Source organism: Pseudophryne corroboree, chromosome 5, assembly GCF_028390025.1.
Source record: "Pseudophryne corroboree isolate aPseCor3 chromosome 5, aPseCor3.hap2, whole genome shotgun sequence".
Classification (NCBI taxonomy): Eukaryota; Metazoa; Chordata; class Amphibia; order Anura; family Myobatrachidae; genus Pseudophryne; species Pseudophryne corroboree.
Genome location: NC_086448.1, coordinates 773,001,287 through 773,026,365, shown reverse-complemented (window position 1 = coordinate 773,026,365; position 25,079 = coordinate 773,001,287).

The following is a 25,079-nucleotide window of genomic DNA, read 5'->3' as shown; positions in this document are numbered from 1 at the left end:
AAGGCGGTACTTCCTGCTCCAGGCTCCTTTGCGGTAAAGGACCCGGCAGATAGGAAAATTGAGACCACTCTGAAATATATCTACACTGCTGCAGGTGTAGCTCAAAGACCGGTCATTGCAGGTTGCTGGATGACAATTCATTCCTGGGCTTCTCAAATTCAGGAAGGTTATTCGGGTGATATGGCCTTAGTTACTACTGTAACTTTCATAAAACACATTCAGTTCAGGCATCAAGAAGTGCAGGCAATCTTGATTGCCCCGGATTGGCCCCAAAGAGCGTGGTACGCGGCTCTTCTGGACATGTCCGTAGAGGACTCTTGGCCTCTGCCGCTAAGAAGAGATCTTCTTCAGCAAGGGCCGTTCACCTACCCAGACTTACGGCGTCTTCGTTTGACGGCATGGAAGTTGAGCAGAACATCCTAGCTCACAAAGGGCTTTCCAAAAAGGTCATTGCCACTATGGTGCAAGCCAGAAAACCTGTGACGTCAAAACACTATCGTCATATCTGGCGGAGATATGTCTCTTGGTGCGAGGAACATACATATCCATCTGCGGAATTCCACTTGGGGAAATTCCTTCATTTCCTGCAGACAGGAGTGGATAAAGGTTTACGTCTTGGATCCATTAAGGTCCAGATTTCAGCTCTTTCCATCTTCTTCCAGAAGGAGTTGGCTCTCCTGCCAGAAGTTCAGACCTTCTTGCAAGGGGTGCTTCACAGACAACCTCCGTTTGTGCCGCCTACGGTACCTTGGGATTTGGATGTGGTGTTACGCTTTCTACAGTCCTCCTTATTTTAACCTCTGATGACGGTAGAAGACAAGTACCTCACGTGGAAGACGGTGATGTTACTGGCCCTGGCTTCTGCTAGACATGTCTCTGAATTAGGGTCCTTATAGTGTAAAAGTCCCTACTTTTCTTTTACGAGAACAGAGCCGAGCTCAGGACTAGACAGCAGTTCCTGCCGAAGCTAGTCTCCGCGTTTCACTTGAATCAACCTATTGTAATTCCATCCAGTTCTGGCACTTCTGCCCCTCCAGAGGCATTGGATGCAGTGCGAGCCTTAAAAATTTATGTCAAGAGAATGGCTCGGATCAGAAAGACGGATTCCTTGTTAATGCTGTATGATGCGCAGAAGAAGGGTTGCTCTGCTTCAAAGCAGTCTATTGCTCGTTGGATTCATCTTACTATCCAACAGACCTATGTGTCAGCAGCCTTACCTGTTTCACAGTCTCTGAAGGCCCACTCTACGAGATCGGTGGGGTCTTCCTGGGCGGCTGCCCGTGGAGTCTTGATCCTCCAACTGTGCCGAGCGGCTACCTGGTCGGGGAAGAACACCTTTGTGAAGTTCTACGAATTTGATACCCTGGCCAAAGAGGATACCCAGTTTGGGCAGGCCGTACTGCAGACGTCTCCGCCTGCTCCCGCCCGTTCTGGAAGCTTTGGGACATCCCCATTGTACTAAGCTGTCCCCAATATCCCTTATGGATGCTAGAGAATATACGATTTTAAATACCTACCAGTAATTCCTTTTCTCGTAGTCCATAAGGGATATTGGGCGCCCGCCTCTGTGCGGTGACTTTCAGCAAGTTCTCTGTTAGGTGTTACCTGTTCAGCTGTTGCTGTTAATGTTGCCAGCCGTTGCTGGCCCGGTTATGTTTTGGTGTGCTGGTGTGTAAATCTCACCACACTTATTGTTGTTATGTTCCTTCTCTCAAGTAAGTAATTCTCCTTCGGGCACTGTTTTACCTATAACTGACCTGTAGGAGGAGGCATAGAGGGGAGGAGCCAGCACACCCAGTTGAAGAAATGTAAAGTGCACTAGCTCCTTTGGACCCGTCTATGGCCCTCATTCCGAGTCGATCGCTCGCTAGCTGCTTTTAGCAGCAGTGCACACTCTAAGCCACCGCCCTCTGGGAGTGTATCTTAGCTTAGCAGAAGTGCGAACAAAAGGTTAGCAGAATAGTGCTGACATGTTTTCAAGCAGTTTCAGAGTGGCTTCAGACCTACTCCTACCTTGCGATCACTTCAGTCTGTTTAGTTCCTGCTTTGATGTCACAAACACGCCCTGCGTTCGGCCAGCCACTCCCCCGTTTCCCCAGGCACGCCTGCGTTTTTACCTGACACGCCTACGTTTTTTAGCACACTCCTGGAAAACGGCCAGTTACCACCCAGAAACACCCACTTCCTGTCAATCATTCAACGATCAGCAGTGCGACTGAAAAGCGTTGCTTGACCTTGTGTGAAATTGCATAGTTTTTTGTGAAAGTACGTTGCGCGTGCGCACTGCAGCCCATACGCATGCGCAGAAATGTCGATTTTTAGCCTGAGCGCTATGCTGCTAACAACGGCAGCTAGCGATCAACTCGGAATGACCCCCCCATACCCCACCGTACTAATCTGTCCCCAATATCCCTTATGGACTACGAGAAAAGGATTTACTGGTAGGTATTTAAAATCCTATTATTGTAGAAAGAGAGCTATATAAATAAAATTATTATTGTTATTTGTAATAATAATAATAATAATAATAATAATAATGATAATAATAAACCATAGTTGGTATAGTCTTACCCACTGATACAGCAGCTCTTGTCAATTTTACAACAGATCACAATTAGGTGAAAGTACTATGGGGGTCATTCCGAGTTGATCGCACGTAGCAACTTTTTGCTGCTCGTGCGATCAACTTGACGCCGCCTATGGGGGAGTGTATTTTAGCATTGCAGGGCTGCAATCACTTGTGCAGCCCTGCTATGCTAAAAAAGTTTCCTGCAAAACAAGACCAGGGTCAGACCTACTTACCCTGTGCGACGGAACCAGCTACAAAGGTCCCGGGATTGACGTCAAACATCCGCCCTCCAAACGCCTGGACACGCCTGCGTTTGGATCTCCACGCCCGGAAAACGGTGAGTAGACACCCTGGAATGCCTCCTCCCTGTCAATCTTCTTGCGATCGCGCTAGCGATCACTCTCTTCTTTGTTCTGGCCGCTGCCCGTCGCCAGGCAACGACATGCGTGCGCAATGCGGCCACCGCACATGCACTGTTCCGACCCGTTCACACCACAGCGAAGAACCGCCGCATGCGAACGGGTCGGTATGACCCCCTATAGGTGTATTTAGAGGTGTCCACCGTTTCTTTTCCATAAGTAGCAGAATTGGTTGGTTCTTTATCCTCTTTTTCAAAAACTTCCTCCAAAAATATTTTTTTCTCTGGATTACTTACAGGCTTTCTATTTACTTGGAATTTCGTGATAGTTTGTTGAATCTCGTTATTACATTACTGACTACAGACATGAACTTATTAGTGATGAGTGGGTTCGGTTCGTCGGAATCCGAACCCCCCCGAACTTCACCCTTTTTACACGGGTCCGAGGCATACTCGGATCCTCCCGCCTTGCTCGGTTAACCCGAGCGCGCCCGAACGTCATCATCCCGCGGTCGGATTCTCGCGAGATTCGTATTCTATATAAGGAGCCGCGCGTCGCCGCCATTTTTCACTTGTGCATTGGAAATGATAGTGAGGGGACGTGGCTGGCGTCCTCTCAGTTTTATTCAGGTGGCTGCAAATATCTGTGCTCACTGCTTTATTGTGGGGACTGGGGACCAGCAGTATTATATAGGAGGAGTACAGTGCAGAGTTTTGCTGACCAGTGACCACCAGTATACGTTCTCTGCCTGAAAAACGCTCCTTATCTGTGCTTAGTGTGCTGCATATATCTGTGCTCACACTGCTTTATTGTGGGGACTGGGGACCAGCAGTATTATATAGGAGGAGTACAGTGCAGAGTTTTGCTGACCAGTGACCATCAGTATTATACATTCTCTGCCTGAAAAACGCTCCATATCTGTGCTTAGTGTGCTGCATATATCTGTGCTCACACTGCTTTATTGTGGGGACTGGGGACCAGCAGTATTATATAGGAGGAGTACAGTGCAGAGTTTTGCTGACCAGTGACCATCAGTATTATACATTCTCTGCCTGAAAAACGCTCCATATCTGTGCTCAGTGTGCTGCATATATCTGTGCTCACACTGCTTTATTGTGGGGACTGGGGACCAGCAGTATTATATAGGAGGAGTACAGTGCAAAGTTTTGCTGACCAGTGACCACCAGTATTATACGTTCTCTGCCTGAAAAACGCTCCATATCTGTGCTCAGTGTGCTGCATATATCTGTGCTCACACTGCTTTATTGTGGGGACTGGGGACCACCAGTATTATATAGGAGGAGTACAATGCAGAGTTTTGCTGACCAGTGACCACCAGTATTATACGTTCTCTGCCTGAAAAACGCTCCATATCTGTGCTCAGTGTGCTGCATATATCTGTGCTCACTCTGCTTTATTGTGGGGACTGGGGACCAGCAGTATTATATAGGAGGAGTACAGTGCAGAGTTTTGCTGACCAGTGACCACCAGTATTATACGTTCTCTGCCTGAAAAACGCTCCATATCTGTGCTCAGTGTGCTGCATATATCTGTGCTCACACTGCTTTATTGTGGGGACTGGGGACCAGCAGTATTATATAGGAGGAGTACAGTGCAGAGTTTTGCTGACCAGTGACCACCAGTATTATACGTTCTCTGCCTGAAAAACGCTCCATATCTGTGCTCAGTGTGCTGCATATATCTGTGCTCACACTGCTTTATTGTGGGGACTGGGGACCAGCAGTATTATATAGGAGGAGTACAGTGCAGAGTTTTGCTGACCAGTGACCACCAGTATTATACGTTCTCTGCCTGAAAAACGCTCCATATCTGTGCTCAGTGTGCTGCATATATCTGTGCTCACACTGCTTTATTGTGGGGACTGGGGACCACCAGTATTATATAGGAGGAGTACAGTGCAGAGTTTTGCTGACCAGTGACCAGTGACCACCAGTATTATACGTTCTCTGCCTGAAAAACGCTCCATATCTGTGCTGCATTGTAGTATATAGTAGGAGTACAGTGCATAATTTTGCTGACCACCAGTACATAATATATAGCAGTACGGTACAGAAGGCCACTGCTCTACCTACCTCTGTGTCGTCAAGTATACTATCCATCCATACCTGTGGTGCATTTCAGTTTTGCACAGTTTGCTGACCACCAGTATATAATATATAGCAGTACGGTACAGTAGGCCACTGCTCTACCTACCTCTGTGTCGTCAAGTATACTATCCATCCATACCTGTGGTGCATTTCAGTTGTGCGCAGTATATATAGTAGTAGGCCATTGCTATTGATACTGGCATATAATTCCACACATTAAAAAATGGAGAACAAAAATGTGGAGGGTAAAATAGGGAAAGATCAAGATCCACTTCCACCTCGTGCTGAAGCTGCTGCCACTAGTCATGGCCGAGACGATGAAATGCCGTCAACGTCGTCTGCCAAGGCCGATGCCCAATGTCATAGTAGAGAGCATGTAAAATCCAAAAAACAAAAGTTCAGTAAAATGACCCAAAAATCAAAATTAAAAGCATCTGAGGAGAAGCGTAAACTTGCCAATATGCCATTTACGACACGGAGTGGCAAGGAACGGCTGAGGCCCTAGCCTATGTTCATGGCTAGTGGTTCAGCTTCACATGAGGATGGAAGCACTCATCCTCCCGCTAGAAAACTGAAAATAGTTAAGATAGCAAACTGCAGTGCCACTCCTAGATGGGCCAGGTGTTTGTGTCGGCCACTTGGGTCGCTTAGCTTAGTCACACAGCTACCTCATTGCGCCTCTTTTTTTCTTTGCATCATGTGCTGTTTGGGGACTATTTTTTTGAAGTGCCATCCTGTCTGACACTGCAGTGCCACTCCTAGATGGGCCAGGTGTTTGTGTCGGACACTTGGGTCGCTTAGCTTAGTCATCCAGCGACCTCGGTGCAAATTTTAGGACTAAAAATTATATTGATTTGTAAGGTGTTCAGAATAGACTGGAAATGAGTGGAAATTATGGTTATTGAGGTCAATAATACCATGGGATCAAAATGACCCCCAAATTCTATGATTTAAGCTGTTTTTGAGGGTTTTTTGTAAAAAAAACACCCGAATCCAAAACACACCCGAATCCGACAAAAAATTTTCAGGGAGGTTTTGCCAAAACGCGTCCGAATCCAAAACACGGCCGCGGAACCGAATCCAAAACCAAAACACAAAACCCGAAAAATGTCCGGTGCACATCACTAGAACTTATTATGAACATACTGACATTCTTGCTGAGCTGGTGATTGGAGGTTTTCTGTGGAGCATTTTTAGCATTGTGCGAGCACTGGCTGCCTATCAGACAATACAAGATTGCCCAATTTCCGTGTTTCACCGAATACATCATCACATATCACATTGTCCTGCCCGTGTATTTTTACACTATAATACTAATGACAACTACTAGAAATAATTGTGTTGTGTGACAATCAATGCATTTGAATAAAAATACAATACTTGTTGATAACACAACAAATTGCCTGGATATTTGTATACCTACATAACTGATTGCGCTCAGATAGGGGCATCCAGGGAGAGACGTTGCCAGTGTTGAAGTTCCACCGTGGTCAGAGATTAACAGACACTTATCTCTAGCGTTATCTAGGAAGATTGAGTGTCTGAGCGGCTATAATCTGCTTCTACAAGTGGATAGACATACTGTATGTAGGACTTACATTTTTGCCTGCTGATTCACACCGAACATTGACTGGGCTTATTCTCTAGTGCATGTGAATTATCTGATGAGCGAGGAACAAGCTGTGAATTCATTCACTGGCTGCAAATCTCTAAAAATTGGTAAATCGGTGTAATCGGTTTGCACATCTATAATATTGATCTTTATGTCAAAGGTTAAATTCTATTTTCGCTTTGTCCATGAAGCAATCAGAAACTCAGGCACAACTGTAATAACACACTCTCAGCTTCACATTATATAACAAAGCACTAAGGGGGACATTTACTAAGCAGTGATAAGAGCGGCCAGTGGAGAAGTTGCCCATGGCAACCAATCAGCACTGAAGTAACATTTATAATTTGCATACTATGGGGCGGGATGTATTAACATACACATCACTGCCCTCTCACCGCCCATCGCAGCGATGTTGATCGCATATTTACTAACATATGCGATCAATATCGCAATGCGGTGACGGAGGTCCCCCGCGATACCTGTGAGGTCTCTGTCACATCCTTGGGGTCTCCACCTGCTCACCTGCCGGGAAGCAGGCAGCAGGCTGTCCCCGGCGCCTCCTCACTGCAGTGAGTAGGACCTCTGGCTGTGTTGCTAGGGGGAGGAGGAGTTTACCTTCCCGGTCCAGGGCTGCCTGGAGGAAGGTATGCCGGGGGGATGGGGGTCAGTATCTGCGGTGGGGGGACGGTGGAGGTGGCGGCTGGAGGTAAGAAGTCCAAAGGCTTCTATAGGGTATCGCCATGGCGATACCCTCAGGGGCAAAAACGCGGGGTATTCAGGGGCAAAAACGCGGGGTATTCAGGGGCAAAAACGCGGGGGTTAGTACATACGAAAATGCAATAAAAAAAACCCAAAACTGGGGTTTTATTGCATTTTCCCTTGAGTACATCCCGCCCTATGAAATGATACAGAGCTGCTGATTGGTTGATGGGGCAATTTCTCCACTGGCTCACTTCTCAGCTGTTATAGCTGCTTAGTAAATGTCCCCCTGAGTTCTGATGCTGTTTCATGCACTGAGCTTTTGCACTGTATTTTCTGTGGATAACTTTCCTATAGAATCAAAAATATACAGTAATTGCAGAAGGTGGATGAACACTGCCCTCTTGTGGTTTATGTAAAAATGTCTACAGTACAGTATGCAATGAAATGAAAAATAAGTACAAATAAGCTGATACTGTAGATTCAGATTTCACACAATAAAATGGGAAAACAACAGCGAAAAATAAAACTTGATTTCTAATTTTGTGAATTATTCCTAAAATAAAACATAATGAAATTGAAATGTAAAGGTAGGACCATTGTAACTTGACTGGAGACCTGTATGTCACTGGTCTCTTCATCTGAGTATCAAAAGTTATACTAATCAATATAATAAATCATGCATAATGAGTATAATAAATCCTGTATAATCAGTGAGCGCTGGAGCCGTCACTTCAGTGACTTGATAACAGCTAGTACAGATATAAACTCCAGGAAAATTTACGGGATGCGTTCAATTTGCCGGCTGTCGGGATCCTGGCGGTCAGGATACCGACGCTGGACTCTCGACAGCCGACAATGCTGTCAGCTGGAATCCCGGCGCACCAGTGCTATTCCCTCTCATTGGTGTCCACGACACTAGATCCTGTGGCAAGCGCAGCGAGCCCGCAAGGGGACTCTTAGTGCTCATGCCACTGCCGGCATTCTGACGGGCAGGATGCCGCTGTCGAGACATTAACTGCCGACATCCTGCCCGTCAGAAAAACATACTGAACCCTGCCAGTGCAGGAGGTCGTCACTAACCCCAAGCCAACGGTAGCACCCTCGCACTATACATAGGACCTGAAATGCTATGATGGATTGTTGTTGTCACTTTGGGGTCATTCTTGTGTTTTCTAGTTCAATGCTGGCACTGTAGCTAATACTGTAACATAGATTCCTATGCTGTAACATTACAGAGAGCTGCCATATAAACTAAATGTTATCAATATAATCCAATGGAACACTGCACCGTTTTTACCAAACAACCCACACAACACATTTCCGTTCCAACAAATTGGCTTATTATACTGCACTCTATATACAGACGCCACACAGAGTAGCCTCCTCCCGCACACACTGTACAGACACTTACACTCAGCCAGTTCTGTAACCACACTGCACCACAGTGACCCCCACCTAACGACTGCTGGGGGCTCCTAGGATAAAGGTATATTTAGAGATGAGCGGGTTCGGTTTCTCTGAATCCGAACCCGCACGAACTTCATGTTTTTTTCACGGGTCCGAGCAGACTCGGATCCTCCCGCCTTGCTCGGTTAACCCGAGCGCGCCCGAACGTCATCATGACGCTGTCGGATTCTCGCGAGACTCGGATTCTATATAAGGAGCCGCGCGTCGCCGCCATTTTCACACGTGCATTGAGATTGATAGGGAGAGGACGTGGCTGGCGTCCTCTCCATTTAGATTAGGGTTGAGAGAGAGAGAGAGAGATTGACCTGAGGCTGTGATACTGTAGAAGAGAGTGCAGAGTTTAGTGACTGACGACCACAGTGACCACCAGACAGTGCAGTTGTTTGTTTTATTTAATATATCCGTTCTCTGCCTGAAAAAAACGATACACACAGTGACTCAGTCACATACCATATCTGTGTGCACTGCTCAGCCCAGTGTGCTGCATCAATGTATATATATATCTGACTGTGCTCAGCTCACACAGCTTATAATTGTGGGGGAGACTGGGGAGCACTGCAGTGCCAGTTATAGGTTATAGCAGGAGCCAGGAGTACATAATATTATATTAAAATTAAACAGTGCACACTTTTGCTGCAGGAGTGCCACTGCCAGTGTGACTAGTGACCAGTGACCTGACCACCAGTATATATAATATTAGTAGTATACTATCTCTTTATCAACCAGTCTATATTAGCAGCAGACACAGTACAGTGCGGTAGTTCACGGCTGTGGCTACCTCTGTGTCGGCACTCGGCAGCCCGTCCATAATTGTATATACCACCTAACCGTGGATTTTTTTTCTTTCTTTATAGTCATACTAGTTACGAGTATACTATCTCTTTATCAACCAGTCTATATTAGCAGCAGACACAGTACAGTGCGGTAGTTCACGGCTGTGGCTACCTCTGTGTCGGCACTCGGCAGCCCGTCCATAATTGTATATACCACCTAACCGTGGTTTTTTTTTCTTTCTTTATACATACAAACTAGTTACGAGTATACTATCTCTTTATCAACCAGTCTATATTAGCAGCAGACACAGTACAGTGCGGTAGTTCACGGCTGTGGCTACCTCTGTGTCGGCACTCGGCAGCCCGTCCATAATTGTATATACCACCTAACCGTGGTTTTTTTTTCTTTCTTTATACATACATACTAGTTACGAGTATACTATCTCTTTATCAACCAGTCTATATATTAGCAGCAGACACAGTACAGTGCGGTAGTTCACGGCTGTGGCTACCTCTGTGTCGGCACTCGGCAGCCCGTCCATAATTGTATATACCACCTAACCGTGTTTTTTTTTTCTTTCTTTATACATACATACTAGTTACGAGTATACTATCTCTTTATCAACCAGTCTATATATTAGCAGCAGACACAGTACAGTGCGGTAGTTCACGGCTGTGGCTACCTCTGTGTCGGCACTCGGCAGCCCGTCCATAATTGTATATACCACCTAACCGTGGTTTTTTTTTCTTTCTTTATACATACATACTAGTTACGAGTATACTATCTCTTTATCAACCAGCCTATATTAGCAGCAGACACAGTACAGTGCGGTAGTTCACGGCTGTGGCTACCTCTGTGTCGGCACTCGGCAGCCCGTCCATAATTGTATATACCACCTAACCGTGGTTTTTTTTTCTTTCTTTATACATACATACTAGTTACGAGTATACTATCTCTTTATCAACCAGTCTATCTATTAGCAGCAGACACAGTACAGTGCGGTAGTTCACGGCTGTGGCTACCTCTGTGTCGGCACTCGGCAGCCCGTCCATAATTGTATATACCACCTAACCGTGGTTTTTTTTTCTTTCTTTATACATACATACTAGTTACGAGTATACTATCTCTTTATCAACCAGTCTATATATTAGCAGCAGACACAGTACAGTGCGGTAGTTCACGGCTGTGGCTACCTCTGTGTTGGCACTCGGCAGCCCGTCCATAATTGTATATACCACCTAACCGTGGTTTTTTTTTCTTTCTTTATACATACATACTAGTTACGAGTATACTATCTCTTTATCAACCAGTCTATATTAGCAGCAGACACAGTACAGTGCGGTAGTTCACGGCTGTGGCTACCTCTGTGTCGGCACTGGGCAGCCCGTCCATAATTGTATATACCACCTAACCGTGGTTTTTTTTTCTTTCTTTATACATACATACTAGTTACGAGTATACTATCTCTTTATCAACCAGTCTATATATTAGCAGCAGACACAGTACAGTGCGGTAGTTCACGGCTGTGGCTACCTCTGTGTCGGCACTCGGCAGCCCGTCCATAATTGTATATACCACCTAACCGTGGTTTTTTTTTCTTTCTTTATAGTCATACTAGTTACGAGTATACTATCTCTTTATCAACCAGTCTATATTAGCAGCAGACACAGTACAGTGCGGTAGTTCACGGCTGTGGCTACCTCTGTGTCGGCACTCGGCAGCCCGTCCATAATTGTATATACCACCTAACCGTGGTTTTTTTTTCTTCTTTATACATACATACTACTACGACATCTCTTTATCAACCAGTCTATATTAGCAGCAGACACAGTACAGTACGGTAGTTCACGGCTGTGGCTACCTCTGTGTCTGCACTCGGCAGGCAGTCCGTCCATAATTGTATACCACCTAACCGTGGTTTTTTTTTCTTTCTTCTTTATACATACATAGTTACATAGACATCTCTTTATCAACCAGTCTATATTAGCAGCAGACACAGTACAGTACGGTAGTTCACGGCTGTGGCTACCTCTGTGTCTGCACTCGGCAGGCAGTCCGTCCATAATTGTATACCACCTAACCGTGGTTTTTTTTTTCTTCTTTATACATACATAGTTACATAGACATCTCTTTATCAACCAGTCTATATTAGCAGCAGACACAGTACAGTACGGTAGTTCACGGCTGTGGCTACCTCTGTGTCTGCACTCGGCAGGCAGTCCATAATTGTATACTAGTATCCATCTCCATTGTTTACCTGAGGTGCCTTTTAGTTGTGCCTATTAAAATATGGAGAACAAAAATGTTGAGGTTCCAAAATTAGGGAAAGATCAAGATCCACTTCCACCTCGTGCTGAAGCTGCTGCCACTAGTCATGGCCGAGACGATGAAATCCAAGCAACGTCGTCTGCCAAGGCCGATGCCCAATGTCATAGTACAGAGCATGTCAAATCCAAAACACCAAATATCAGAAAAAAAAGGACTCCAAAACCTAAAATAAAATTGTCGGAGGAGAAGCGTAAACTTGCCAATATGCCATTTACGACACGGAGTGGCAAGGAACGGCTGAGGCCCTGGCCTATGTTCATGGCTAGTGGTTCAGCTTCACATGAGGATGGAAGCACTCAGCCTCTCGCTAGAAAAATGAAAAGACTCAAGCTGGCAAAAGCAGCACAGCAAAGAACTGTGCATTCTTCGAAATCCCAAATCCACAAGGAGAGTCCAATTGTGTCGGTTGCGATGCCTGTCCTTCCCAACACTGGACGTGAAGAGCATGCGCCTTCCACCATTTGCACGCCCCCTGCAAGTGCTGGAAGGAGCACCCGCAGTCCAGTGCCTGATAGTCAGATTGAAGATGTCAGTGTTGAAGTACACCAGGATGAGGAGGATATGGGTGTTGCTGGCGCTGGGGAGGAAATTGACCAGGAGGATTCTGATGGTGAGGTGGTTTGTTTAAGTCAGGCACCCGGGGAGACACCTGTTGTCCGTGGGAGGAATATGGCCGTTGACATGCCAGGTGAAAATACCAAAAAAATCAGCTCTTCGGTGTGGAGGTATTTCACCAGAAATGCGGACAACAGGTGTCAAGCCGTGTGTTCCCTTTGTCAAGCTGTAATAAGTAGGGGTAAGGACGTTAACCACCTCGGAACATCCTCCCTTATACGTCACCTGCAGCGCATTCATAATAAGTCAGTGACAAGTTCAAAAACTTTGGGTGACAGCGGAAGCAGTCCACTGACCAGTAAATCCCTTCCTCTTGTAACCAAGCTCACGCAAACCACCCCACCAACTCCCTCAGTGTCAATTTCCTCCTTCCCCAGGAATGCCAATAGTCCTGCAGGCCATGTCACTGGCAATTCTGACGATTCCTCTCCTGCCTGGGATTCCTCCGATGAATCCTTGCGTGTAACGCCTACTGCTGCTGGCGCTGCTGTTGTTGCTGCTGGGAGTCGATGGTCATCCCAGAGGGGAAGTCGTAAGCCCACTTGTACTACTTCCAGTAAGCAATTGACTGTTCAACAGTCCTTTGCGAGGAAGATGAAATATCACAGCAGTCATCCTGCTGCAAAGCGGATAACTGAGGCCTTGACAACTATGTTGGTGTTAGACGTGCGTCCGGTATCCGCCGTTAGTTCACAGGGAACTAGACAATTTATTGAGGCAGTGTGCCCCCGTTACCAAATACCATCTAGGTTCCACTTCTCTAGGCAGGCGATACCGAGAATGTACACGGACGTCAGAAAAAGACTCACCAGTGTCCTAAAAAATGCAGTTGTACCCAATGTCCACTTAACCACGGACATGTGGACAAGTGGAGCAGGGCAGGGTCAGGACTATATGACTGTGACAGCCCACTGGGTAGATGTATGGACTCCCGCCGCAAGAACAGCAGCGGCGGCACCAGTAGCAGCATCTCGCAAACGCCAACTCTTTCCTAGGCAGGCTACGCTTTGTATCACCGCTTTCCAGAATACGCACACAGCTGAAAACCTCTTACGGCAACTGAGGAAGATCATCGCGGAATGGCTTACCCCAATTGGACTCTCCTGTGGATTTGTGGCATCGGACAACGCCAGCAATATTGTGTGTGCATTAAATTTGGGCAAATTCCAGCACGTCCCATGTTTTGCACATACCTTGAATTTGGTGGTGCAGAATTTTTTAAAAAACGACAGGGGCGTGCAAGAGATGCTGTCGGTGGCCAGAAGAATTGCGGGACACTTTCGGCGTACAGGCACCACGTACAGAAGACTGGAGCACCACCAAAAACTACTGAACCTGCCCTGCCATCATCTGAAGCAAGAAGTGGTAACGAGGTGGAATTCAACCCTCTATATGCTTCAGAGGTTGGAGGAGCAGCAAAAGGCCATTCAAGCCTATACAATTGAGCACGATATAGTAGGTGGAATGCACCTGTCTCAGGCGCAGTGGAGAATGATTTCAACGTTGTGCAAGGTTCTGATGCCCTTTGAACTTGCCACACGTGAAGTCAGTTCAGACACTGCCAGCCTGAGTCAGGTCATTCCCCTCATCAGGCTTTTGCAGAAGAAGCTGGAGACATTGAAGGAGGAGCTAACACGGAGCGATTCCGCTAGGCATGTGGGACTTGTGGATGGAGCCCTTAATTCGCTTAACAAGGATTCACGGGTGGTCAATCTGTTGAAATCAGAGCACTACATTTTGGCCACCGTGCTCGATCCTAGATTTAAAGCCTACCTTGGATCTCTCTTTCCGGCAGACACAAGTCTGCTGGGGTTGAAAGACCTGCTGGTGACAAAATTGTCAAGTCAAGCGGAACGCGACCTGTCAACATCTCCTCCTTCACATTCTCCCGCAACTGGGGGTGCGAGGAAAAGGCTCAGAATTCCGAGCCCACCCGCTGGCGGTGATGCAGGGCAGTCTGGAGCGACTGCTGATGCTGACATCTGGTCCGGACTGAAGGACCTGACAACGATTACGGACATGTCGTCTACTGTCACTGCATATGATTCTCTCAACATTGATAGAATGGTGGAGGATTATATGAGTGACCGCATCCAAGTAGGCACGTCACACAGTCCGTACTTATACTGGCAGGAAAAAGAGGCAATTTGGAGGCCCTTGCACAAACTGGCTTTATTCTACCTAAGTTGCCCTCCCACAAGTGTGTACTCCGAAAGAGTGTTTAGTGCCGCCGCTCACCTTGTCAGCAATCGGCGTACGAGGTTACATCCAGAAAATGTGGAGAAGATGATGTTCATTAAAATGAATTATAATCAATTCCTCCGCGGAGACATTGACCAGCAGCAATTGCCTCCACAAAGTACACAGGGAGCTGAGATGGTGGATTCCAGTGGGGACGAATTGATAATCTGTGAGGAGGGGGATGTACACGGTGATATATCGGAGGGTGATGATGAGGTGGACATCTTGCCTCTGTAGAGCCAGTTTGTGCAAGGAGAGATTAATTGCTTCTTTTTTGGGGGGGGTCCAAACCAACCCGTCATATCAGTCACAGTCGTGTGGCAGACCCTGTCACTGAAATGATGGGTTGGTTAAAGTGTGCATGTCCTGTTTTGTTTATACAACATAAGGGTGGGTGGGAGGGCCCAAGGACAATTCCATCTTGCACCTCTTTTTTCTTTTCTTTTTCTTTGCATCATGTGCTGATTGGGGAGGGTTTTTTGGAAGGGACATCCTGCGTGACACTGCAGTGCCACTCCTAAATGGGCCCGGTGTTTGTGTCGGCCACTAGGGTCGCTAATCTTACTCACACAGCTACCTCATTGCGCCTCTTTTTTTCTTTGCGTCATGTGCTGTTTGGGGAGGGTTTTTTGGAAGGGACATCCTGCATGACACTGCAGTGCCACTCCTAGATGGGCCCGGTGTTTGTGTCGGCCACTAGGGTCGCTAATCTTACTCACACAGCTACCTCATTGCGCCTCTTTTTTTCTTTGCGTCATGTGCTGTTTGGGGAGGGTTTTTTGGAAGGGACATCCTGCGTGACACTGCAGTGCCACTCCTAGATGGGCCCGGTGTTTGTGTCGGCCACTAGGGTCGCTAATCTTACTCACACAGCTACCTCATTGCGCCTCTTTTTTTCTTTGCGTCATGTGCTGTTTGGGGAGGGTTTTTTGGAAGGGCCATCCTGCGTGACACTGCAGTGCCACTCCTAGATGGGCCCGGTGTTTGTGTCGGCCACTAGGGTCGCTAATCTTACTCACACAGCTACCTCATTGCGCCTCTTTTTTTCTTTGCGTCATGTGCTGTTTGGGGAGGGTTTTTTGGAAGGGACATCCTGCGTGACACTGCAGTGCCACTCCTAGATGGGCCCGGTGTTTGTGTCGGCCACTAGGGTCGCTTATCTTACTCACACAGCGACCTCTGTGCAAATTTTAGGACTAAAAATAATATTGTGAGGTGTGAGGTATTCAGAATAGACTGAAAATGAGTGTAAATTATGGTTTTTGAGGTTAATAATACTTTGGGATCAAAATGACCCCCAAATTCTATGATTTAAGCTGTTTTTTAGTGTTTTTTGAAAAAAACACCCGAATCCAAAACACACCCGAATCCGACAAAAAAAATTCGGTGAGGTTTTGCCAAAACGCGTTCGAACCCAAAACACGGCCGCGGAACCGAACCCAAAACCAAAACACAAAACCCGAAAAATTTCAGGCGCTCATCTCTAATATTTACCCCGTATCTGCTGATACACGCCAGGAGCCCCATCGTGCAACCCTCTAGCCTTCAAAAGGGCCGCACATTACTTTTAGTCTCAGTAGTGAGTTAAATTAATATATTTCATCAACGAAAGAATTATAATAACATATCAGCAGGTCTTTTGAACAATAATAATAAGCTATAACAAACAAGTATGACAACAAAGTAGGAAGGAGCTGGTGCTGCAAGTGCAGACTTGGACCCGTTACCCATTCCTGCTCTGTGGGGTCTCTCCTGGCCTTTTCTCTCTCCCTCTCTCGCTGTCTCTCCCTCTCTCTTTCTCCTGGACATTGAGGCCCCACCCCTTCTCCCCTCCACCATGGCCCCACCCCTTCTCCCTTGCTCCCTCCCAGCTCCCCAGCTCTGAGACGACTACTCCCATATGTCACTCGCTGGTCATAGTCTCTAACTGTTCCCAACTGTAACAGTTTGACCACGCCCCCTAGTGGCACGATATCGACACATCGGGCCGACGTATCAAGAGTAATAGGCCCTACACACTGGGCGATACTATTCAAAGATATGAACGATCTTGTTCATTAAGGAATGAGATACCGTTCATATCTTTGAGTGTGGAGGCACCAGCGATGAATGATGCACGGCCCCGCGCTCGTTCATCGCTGGTGCCCCGTCGCCCAATATGGACGATCTCATCCATATTTGTCTGCACTTCTGTGGAGCCGGGTGACGGGGGCTCCCCCCCCCCCTGCCGCCGGATCGCCCGTCGGCCATATCCGCCGTCGGCCAGCTCGGCGGTGGATTGATCAATGTGTAGGGCCCTTAAGTGGACCACATTGTGTGTGGTCCACTTACAGCTGTGATCTGGAGCGCGCCCCCGAGGGTCTTAAGCAGGGTTTTCAGATCTTACCTACAGCAGGTAAAATCGGGCCCTGTCACTTGCAATGATGAGCTGTAACGCTAGACCACATTCAATTTAACGTTAGCACATCATGAGTAAGGGGACCTGGATTCATGATATCATGAGTCCAGGAGCTGCTGGCGGAGTGCATGCGATACCTCTTCCTAGTGTATGGGCACCTTTATTCTCCCATGTCACCAATGACACAACCACACACCCGCTATGGAGGCATTATTACATACAAGTTTAGTTTGTAAGTAGTTTTAATAAATGGTTACTAAGAATTTTTTTTTAAAGTTCCCGTAAAGTTAAGACATCGGTGTTCGGCCTGCTCTGTTTTTATTTTCTATTATGTTGATTAAACCCGCCAAAAAGCTGTGGCTTGAAAAAGGCGCTGCTTTGTAAATTTATATAACCCATCCCACTGAGGCATACGTTCAGCTTGCCGGACTCTGGGATGCCAGCAGTCGAAATTCCAGACGCCAGAATCCCGACACGCAGCCAGAATACCGGTGGCGGAACTCCAACATCACATCGAAATGCCAACACCGGAATACAGACCACCGGCATCCCAATCATAAGTATGCCAAGGAATCTTAGGGTTCGGTTGCGCAGAGAAGTTAGGTTTAGGTGCAACCAGGGATGGTTAGGGTTAGGCTGCTGGGAAGGGAGGGTTAGGTTTAGGCACCCCCAGTGAGGGTTAGGGCTTATGCTGCTGGGGGGGAGGGGGGTTAGGTCTAGGCTGCAGGAAGGGGGGTTTAGGCACCACCGGGGAGGGATAGGGTTAGGCTGCAGGAAGGGGGGGAGGGTTAGGTGCTACCAGGGATGGTTAGGGTTAGGCTGTGGGGAAGTGGGGGTTAGGTTTAGGCATCCCCAGTGATGGTTAGGGCTTATGCTGCTGGGGGGGAGGGGGGTTAGGTCTAGGCTGCAGGAAGGGGGGTTTAGGCACCACGGGGGAGGGATAGGGTTAGGCTGCAGGAAGGGGGGGAGGATTAGGTGCAACCATGGATGGTTAGGGTTAGGCTGTGGGGAAGGGAGGGTTGTGCTGCGGGAAGTGGGGGTTAGGTTTAGGCACCCCCAGGGAGGGTTAGGGTTAGGCTGTGGAGAAGGGAGGGTTAAGGTTAGGCTGCAGGGAGGGCGGGGAATTAGGTTTAGGCACCCCGGGGAAGGGTTAGGGTTAGGTTGTGGGGGAAGGAGGGTTAGGTTTAGGCACTCCTAGGAAGGGGGGGTTAGGTTGGTTGGGGAATTGGGATGTCGCTGTAGGTCTCATAACCTCCGGCATCCTGACCACCGGTAAAACATATCACACACCCCCACTGAAAGTATAAGGCCCTGCAGTCCCCTCTAGACAGGAAACACCCCTGTGAATGCACGCCCTCCACCCCTTGATAGTCATTTATATATTTTATACTGCAGAAAGGCATCTTGAGTTCTGCATGTGGCTGGTATACCAGGAGTATAAATGGGCCTAGCAGGCATTCTGCACGGCAAGCTCCAATGCTCAGCATTCCTCCTTTTCGGTAAATGCTCCCAGTACAGGTGTGGCCGTATTGGTGCGCTGGCCTGTGTACTGTCTACAACAACTACAGCAAGAAAGAGTCGTAGAATACTAGCTAAGCTTTACCAAGCAACATCCGTAGCTAAATGCACCTCAGATATGGGAGTACTTATGCTTTCCTAAGCAAAATGGCATCTACAACACACATATTGTTTTATAAAATGTCACTGAAGTCAGTTACGTTAAACCTCAGAGACTGAGTGGCCCATTAGTCGTAGGCCTTAGCCCAAAATATTCACTTCCACACTGCACATGCGCACCAAAAAATTCACGTGTATATGTCCATATGCAGATTTGTTTGCTTTGTATACTGTACTTGAGACTCCTTACAGCAGGACAGAAGGGGACGTTTCGGGCAACTGCAGGCCTAATACCGTGTTCACGCAATTACGGCTGTGGCAAACAGGCAACAGACACATATGCACCTGTCAGGAGATGTATGTATCTCTTGAGGGTGCTGGAGGGCTGGAGTGATGAGACGTAATGATAATGATGATGATCATTAAATTTGACTATCGGGTAAATTTACTAAGGTGGGAGTTTTTTAGAATTGGTAATGCTGCTCATAGCAACCAATCAGATTCTACTTAACATTTCTCTAGCCGCTTCTAGAAGATAATAGATAGAATCTGATTGGTTGCTATTGGCAACATCACCAGTTCTAAAAAAAACTCCCATCTTAGTAAATTTTCCCCAAAGTTTGTGCTTCATTTGCATTTGTATTTTTTATTTGTGTCCCTATTTAAATATGTTTTCCATGGTAAATGTGACACTGTTCCCTGAATGTCACATTATTACATCGTGTACACATAGGGGGTCATTCTGACCCGATCGCACGCTGCAGTTTATCGCAGTGGTGCAATCGGGTCAGAACTGCGCATGCCAGACGGCCAAAGGCCGTTGCTGCGCTATGATCGCCTCTGCCTGAATGACAGGCAGAGGCGGTCGCTGGGCGAGGGGGGCGGAACTGTGGTGTTTGGCTGCTGTTTCGTGAGAGCGGTCCAGCCAACGCAGGCGTGGCCGGACCATGCGGGGGGCGGGCCACAGCCGCTGCGGGCCGGGGAGCGACGAGTAGCTCCCGGTCAGCACGCTAAAGCTGCGCTAGCCGGGAGCTACTCCTAAAGTGCAAAAGCATCGCCACTGTGCGATGCTTTTGCACTTCTGTGGAGGGGGGTGGGGGGCAGCACTGACATGCGGGGCAGGATAGCCCTGTGCTGGGCATCCCCCCCGCATGTCTATGGTCATGATCGTACGATCAACTCGGAATCACCCCCATAGGGTAATGCCAAAGTTACATTTACTGCTAACAATGAGAATCCACATCTCCACACTATAATGGGCCACAAGTACTGTATACACATCTGTTACTCCAGACATACAGTACGCCTGGTATAAAGTACTGTAGTGATGTGGAGCAGGACGATTCTTGGAATACAGTGACTGAACGTATGCAACTACGGTAAAAGCACCTTTTCATGCCAGGAACTTTTCCTGTACAGTCATGGTGCAGATGCCCCCCACCACTACTTAAACCCATTTGTCTGTAACAAACTAAACTCCACTCATAACTAGAGATGTGCACTTGAAATTTTTCGGGTTTTGTGTTTTGGTTTTGGGTTCGGTTCCGCGGCCGTGTTTTGGGTTCGACCGCGTTTTGGCAAAACCTCACCGAATTTTTTTTGTCGGATTCGGGTGTGTTTTGGATTCGGGTGTTTTTTTCAAAAAACACTAAAAAACAGCTTAAATCATAGAATTTGGGGGTCATTTTGATCCCAAAGTATTATTAACCTCAAAAACCATAATTTCCACTCATTTTCAGTCTATTCTGAACACCTCACACCTCACAATATTATTTTTAGTCCTAAAATTTGCACCGAGGTCGCTGGATGACTAAGCTAAGCGACCCTAGTGGCCGACACAAACACCTGGCCCATCTAGGAGTGGCACTGCAGTGTCACGCAGGATGGCCCTTCCAAAAAACACTCCCCAAACAGCACATGACGCAAAGAAAAAAAGAGGCGCAATGAGGTAGCTGTGTGAGTAAGCTAAGCGACCCTAGTGGCCGACACAAACACCTGGCCCATCTAGGAGTGGCACTGCAGTGTCACGCAGGATGGCCCTTCCAAAAAACACTCCCCAAACAGCACATGACGCAAAGAAAAAAGAGGCGCAATGAGGTAGCTGTGTGAGTAAGCTAAGCGACCCTAGTGGCCGACACAAACACCTGGCCCATCTAGGAGTGGCACTGCAGTGTCACGCAGGATGGCCCTTCCAAAAAACCCTCCCCAAACAGCACATGACGCAAAGAAAAAAAGAGGCGCAATGAGGTAGCTGTGTGAGTAAGCTAAGCGACCCTAGTGGCCGACACAAACACCTGGCCCATCTAGGAGTGGCACTGCAGTGTCACGCAGGATGGCCCTTCCAAAAAGCACTCCCCAAACAGCACATGACGCAAAGAAAAAAAGAGGCGCAATGAGGTAGCTGTGTGAGTAAGCTAAGCGACCCTAGTGGCCGACACAAACACCTGGCCCATCTAGGAGTGGCACTGCAGTGTCACGCAGGATGGCCCTTCCAAAAAACACTCCCCAAACAGCACATGACGCAAAGAAAAAAAGAGGCGCAATGAGGTAGCTGTGTGAGTAAGCTAAGCGACCCTAGTGGCCGACACAAACACCTGGCCCATCTAGGAGTGGCACTGCAGTGTCACGCAGGATGGCCCTTCCAAAAAACACTCCCCAAACAGCACATGACGCAAAGAAAAAAAGAGGCGCAATGAGGTAGCTGTGTGAGTAAGATAAGCGACCCTAGTGGCCGACACAAACACCTGGCCCATCTAGGAGTGGCACTGCAGTGTCACGCAGGATGGCCCTTCCAAAAAACACTCCCCAAACAGCACATGACGCAAAGAAAAAAAGAGGCGCAATGAGGTAGCTGTGTGAGTAAGCTAAGCGACCCTAGTGGCCGACACAAACACCGGGCCCATCTAGGAGTGGCACTGCAGTGTCACGCAGGATGTCCCTTCCAAAAAACCCTCCCCAATCAGCACATGATGCAAAGAAAAAGAAAAGAAAAAAGAGGTGCAAGATGGAATTGTCCTTGGGCCCTCCCACCCACCCTTATGTTGTATAAACAGGACATGCACACTTTAACCAACCCATCATTTCAGTGACAGGGTCTGCCACACGACTGTGACTGATATGACGGGTTGGTTTGGACCCCCTTCAAAAAAGAAGCAATTAATCTCTCCTTGCACAAACTGGCTCTACAGAGGCAAGATGTCCACCTCATCTTCACCCTCCGATATATCACCGTGTACATCCCCCTCCTCACAGATTATCAATTCGTCCCCACTGGAATCCACCATCTCAGCTCCCTGTGTACTTTGTGGAGGCAATTGCTGCTGGTCAATGTCTCCGCGGAGGAATTGATTATAATTCATTTTAATGAACATCATCTTCTCCACATTTTCTGGATGTAACCTCGTACGCCGATTGCTGACAAGGTGAGCGGCGGCACTAAACACTCTTTCGGAGTACACACTTGTGGGAGGGCAACTTAGGTAGAATAAAGCCAGTTTGTGCAAGGGCCTCCAAATTGCCTCTTTTTCCTGCCAGTATAAGTACGGACTGTGTGACGTGCCTACTTGGATGCGGTCACTCATATAATCCTCCACCATTCTATCAATGTTGAGAGAATCATATGCAGTGACAGTAGACGACATGTCCGTAATCGTTGTCAGGTCCTTCAGTCCGGACCAGATGTCAGCATCAGCAGTCGCTCCAGACTGCCCTGCATCACCGCCAGCGGGTGGGCTCGGAATTCTGAGCCTTTTCCTCGCACCCCCAGTTGCGGGAGAATGTGAAGGAGGAGATGTTGACAGGTCGCGTTCCGCTTGACTTGACAATTTTGTCACCAGCAGGTCTTTCAACCCCAGCAGACCTGTGTCTGCCGGAAAGAGAGATCCAAGGTAGGCTTTAAATCTAGGATCGAGCACGGTGGCCAAAATGTAGTGCTCTGATTTCAACAGATTGACCACCCGTGAATCCTTGTTAAGCGAATTAAGGGCTGCATCCACAAGTCCCACATGCCTAGCGGAATCGCTCCCTTTTAGCTCCTTCTTCAATGCCTCCAGCTTCTTCTGCAAAAGCCTGATGAGGGGAATGACCTGACTCAGGCTGGCAGTGTCTGAACTGACTTCACGTGTGGCAAGTTCAAAGGGCATCAGAACCTTGCACAACGTTGAAATCATTCTCCACTGCACTTGAGACAGGTGCATTCCACCTACTATATCGTGCTCAATTGTATAGGCTTGAATGGCCTTTTGCTGCTCCTCCAACCTCTGAAGCATATAGAGGGTTGAATTCCACCTCGTTACCACTTCTTGCTTCAGATGATGGCAGGGCAGGTTCAGTAGTTTTTGGTGGTGCTCCAGTCTTCTGTACGTGGTGCCTGTACGCCGAAAGTGTCCCGCAATTCTTCTGGCCACCGACAGCATCTCTTGCACGCCCCTGTCGTTTTTTAAAAAATTCTGCACCACCAAATTCAAGGTATGTGCAAAACATGGGACGTGCTGGAATTTGCCCATATTTAATGCACACACAATATTGCTGGCGTTGTCCGATGCCACAAATCCACAGGAGAGTCCAATTGGGGTAAGCCATTCCGCGATGATCTTCCTCAGTTGCCGTAAGAGGTTTTCAGCTGTGTGCGTATTCTGGAAAGCGGTGATACAAAGCGTAGCCTGCCTAGGAAAGAGTTGGCGTTTGCGAGATGCTGCTACTGGTGCCGCCGCTGCTGTTCTTGCGGCGGGAGTCCATACATCTACCCAGTGGGCTGTCACAGTCATATAGTCCTGACCCTGCCCTGCTCCACTTGTCCACATGTCCGTGGTTAAGTGGACATTGGGTACAACTGCATTTTTTAGGACACTGGTGAGTCTTTTTCTGACGTCCGTGTACATTCTCCGTATCGCCTGCCTAGAGAAGTGGAACCTAGATGGTATTTGGTAACGGGGGCACACTGCCTCAATAAATTGTCTAGTTCCCTGTGAACTAACGGCGGATACCGGACGCACGTCTAACACCAACATAGTTGTCAAGGACTCAGTTATCCGCTTTGCAGTAGGATGACTGCTGTGATATTTCATCTTCCTCGCAAAGGACTGTTGAACAGTCAATTGCTTACTGGAAGTAGTACAAGTGGGCTTACGACTTCCCCTCTGGGATGACCATCGACTCCCAGCGGCAACAACAGCAGCGCCAGCAGCAGTAGGCGTTACACGCAAGGATGCATCGGAGGAATCCCAGGCAGGAGAGGACTCGTCAGAATTGCCAGTGACATGGCCTGCAGGACTATTGGCATTCCTGGGGAAGGAGGAAATTGACACTGAGGGAGTTGGTGGGGTGGTTTGCGTGAGCTTGGTTACAAGAGGAAGGGATTTACTGGTCAGTGGACTGCTTCCGCTGTCACCCAAAGTTTTTGAACTTGTCACTGACTTATTATGAATGCGCTGCAGGTGACGTATAAGGGAGGATGTTCCGAGGTGGTTAACGTCCTTACCCCTACTTATTACAGCTTGACAAAGGGAACACACGGCTTGACACCTGTTGTCCGCATTTCTGGTGAAATACCTCCACACCGAAGAGCTGATTTTTTTGGTATTTTCACCTGGCATGTCAACGGCCATATTCCTCCCACGGACAACAGGTGTCTCCCCGGGTGCCTGACTTAAACAAACCACCTCACCATCAGAATCCTCCTGGTCAATTTCCTCCCCAGCGCCAGCAACACCCATATCCTCCTCATCCTGGTGTACTTCAACACTGACATCTTCAATCTGACTATCAGGAACTGGACTGCGGGTGCTCCTTCCAGCACTTGCAGGGGGCGTGCAAATGGTGGAAGGCGCATGCTCTTCACGTCCAGTGTTGGGAAGGTCAGGCATCGCAACCGACACAATTGGACTCTCCTTGTGGATTTGGGATTTCAAAGAACGCACAGTTCTTTGCGGTGCTTTTGCCAGCTTGAGTCTTTTCAGTTTTCTAGCGAGAGGCTGAGTGCTTCCATCCTCATGTGAAGCTGAACCACTAGCCATGAACATAGGCCAGGGCCTCAGCCGTTCCTTGCCACTCCGTGTGGTAAATGGCATATTGGCAAGTTTACGCTTCTCCTCCGACAATTTTATTTTAGGTTTTGGAGTCCTTTTTTTACTGATATTTGGTGTTTTGGTTTTGACATGCTCTGTACTATGCCATTGGGCATCGGCCTTGGCAGACGACGTTGCTGGCATTTCATCGTCTCGGCCATGACTAGTGGCAGCAGCTTCAGCACGAGGTGGAAGTGGATCTTGATCTTTCCCTAATTTTGGAA